General features: G+C 31.7%; 1 non-coding gene across 1 annotated transcript; it reads left to right on the top strand.

The window, feature by feature from the left end:
• Positions 1-544: 544 nt before the first annotated feature.
• LOC126008269 (U6 spliceosomal RNA) lies at positions 545-651 on the top strand. Its single transcript, XR_007495608.1, has one exon. It is a non-coding gene; the product is annotated as a U6 spliceosomal RNA (small nuclear RNA).
• Positions 652-2857: the final 2206 nt, after the last annotated feature.

Here is a 2857-nt window from a genome sequence, read left to right as displayed (position 1 = left end):
AGTGAAGTAGTTAAGAGAAAAAAGACACAAAATAAAAATAAATAAACAAATATAAAAAGACACAAAATGATCTCTATAAAATGCAAAATATAAACAAATGTCTAAAAAAATAGAAACTGAGAATTTGTCCTCACTAGAAAGAGGAGCACTGGGAGTAGAGATAGGTGTTAAACACTAAGACGGTGGAGAAGGGAGGCAGAAACCTAGCTGAAGTATGGGGTGCTGTGTTATTTTATGTATGAAACCTAACTACATAAGCTTTTAAACCACAGTACCCCCCAAAAAAATTAAAATAGATTAGAAATTAAAATTAACTTTTGAATTATAAAACCAAGTAGTGGTTTACCAGCGGGAAAAGGTAAAAGAAGTGGGAAGCTCATAATGCAATACAAAGGAAATATTTGATGTTCAATGATAAATTGTGCATACAGTTTTCATACAATGTTATTATGATGAAATAATAATTAAGAAACATTTAAATGAATGAAACAGAAATGCAAGTTCAGAAATAATCAAAAATGTGTCATATATTAATTTGAAATACGTGCTCGCTTCAGCAGCACATATTCTAAAATTGGAATGATACAGAGAAGATTAGCATGGCCCCTGCGCAAGGATGACACGCAAATTCGTGAAGCGTTCTATATTTTTTAAAACCAAAAAGAAAGTGAAATAAAAGTGTTAAGACTTTTAAATAAGCAAAGTCACTGAGTTCCTTATATAGTTGAATATTCCTATTTTTAAAAATCAACTTATACTCTGATCACACAGTGTAACATTGAATTACCTAAAAATGTTCCATAACATTAAAGAAAATACTATGAAACTTCTGAAAGAAAAACTGAAGCAAAATCTTTATGCTTTAGCTTAGGCAAAGATTTCTTTAGATCAGGGCTGAAGTGAAAGTACAATGCATAGGCCTTTTTATTTGCATGCAGATGACCTGAGTTCAATCTCCAGCATCCCAAATAGTCCCTGGAACAATGCCAGGAGTAATTCTTGAAAGCAGACCCAGGTACAACTCCTTAATAGCACCAGGCTTGGCCTAAACCCCACTCCCCCAAAAATATAGGTCAACAAAAGCATAAGTAACACAGGAAGAAACAAAATAAATACAATTAAAAAGAAACAATACATAAAAAAATACAAGTAACAGACTTGAAAAGTTTCTGCATATCAAATTTCTAGACAGAAATTTTTTCTAAAATATTAAAGTAGTTATATATCAATAATGACAATAAATACAATAAAAATTTACAAAAATATTTTAAAACACACAAGAGAGATTATAAGTATGTAAAAAGAGAATGAAAAAATATGCTCATTAATTCTAGCCACTAGAAACTTAGATTAAGATTTCAGTCAGATATCACTATCCATTTGCTAAAACAATACTTTAAAAAAGTGAAATGTCAGAGAGAAAGAGAGAGATTTCAGGGATAACATATATATATATATACATATATATATATATGTATATGTATGTATGTATGTGTATATATATGGATATATATACACACACAGCACTACACAGACCAAGAAGCACAATATCATTGACCCTAATATTAAACCAATGGCCAGTTGGTGAAGGGTACAAATGGCCACAAATCCCCTAAATCCCTTAACACACCTTTGGAGGTCCAAATTTTAATTCTATTAAACTAAAGACAGTTAATAAAATATTAATAAAATACTAAGAAACTGAATAATTTCTTAGACAATTAGAAATACAATTAGGGACTATAAATACAGTATAGGATGTAGGAGCATATCATGCATGAACTTACTCTAGTTTGTTCCTAGCACTGCATATGGTCCTGGAGCATTACCAGGAGGAGTCCTGATCCCAGAGCCAAGAGTAAAACCAGAGCATAGCCAAGAATGATCCAAGCCCCATGCTCCCAAACAGAATTGCTATCTTTCCAGAAATTCTACTCCTAGCAGTTCAATAATATCTGGAATTATTTTAGGCGGCTGCTTTTAGGCAAATATGTATAGCAAAACTATTCATGATAGCCAAAACTGCAGAATCAACTGGTGAGCAGATAAAATAAAAATATAAATTCCTACAATGAAATAGTATTCAACAATAAAGGCATTTATCAAGGATATATTCTACCTTTTAAATGCACCTCAATAACATGTTGAGTGAAAGAAGTCAAATGAAAATAATATATTTTGTGCTTCATTATACGTGTAAAATTGAGAAAAGAAATTTACAAGAAGATACAATACGAGAAGTAAAAATTGATTGCAAATGTAAATTTAAGTCATCTGGAATTTAGAGATATGTAGGTAGTGATGGAAATTTTTTAAAAATCTGTTACTATTGAACTCTACCACCTTACTTAAATTATTGAATGGAATGCTTAAAAGTCTAAATTTAATGGATAAATAATATTCAATTAAGCTTCTATAATGTTATATATATGATTTAATTTAAAATTTCCAGATCCTTCTTCAGAGACAATTGAGACAAGGACTAGGAGGACAAGTAGGAAGCTTGCCACAAATAACTGGACCAGAGCAACTAAGTTAGAGAAATGACCACCATAACAATAATAGTTGATGTAGTGAAAGGCTATATATATAAAATTTATATCTTTGACTTCTCTGTAGTGGAAAAGTTCCAAACCTTTAGCTAGAGGTCAGGCTGTCCTAGAAAAGGTGCAGATAGTGAGCTGAGGAGCTCTTAACACAAATTATTGGAACACCAACCCCTTCAGGCAATGCCCTCGGGCAGGAACCCTGTTTACAGTTTTCTATAGGTTTCCCTTCCAGGAAGAAGACAAAAGTTAGAGATTATATCTTAAACCTCCTCATTCCTCACTTTCTCTTACAAGATTGTAAACCCCTT

Source organism: Suncus etruscus, chromosome 4 (genome assembly GCF_024139225.1).
Source record: "Suncus etruscus isolate mSunEtr1 chromosome 4, mSunEtr1.pri.cur, whole genome shotgun sequence".
Taxonomy (NCBI): Eukaryota; Metazoa; Chordata; class Mammalia; order Eulipotyphla; family Soricidae; genus Suncus; species Suncus etruscus.
This window is presented reverse-complemented; position numbering and strand designations above follow the sequence as displayed.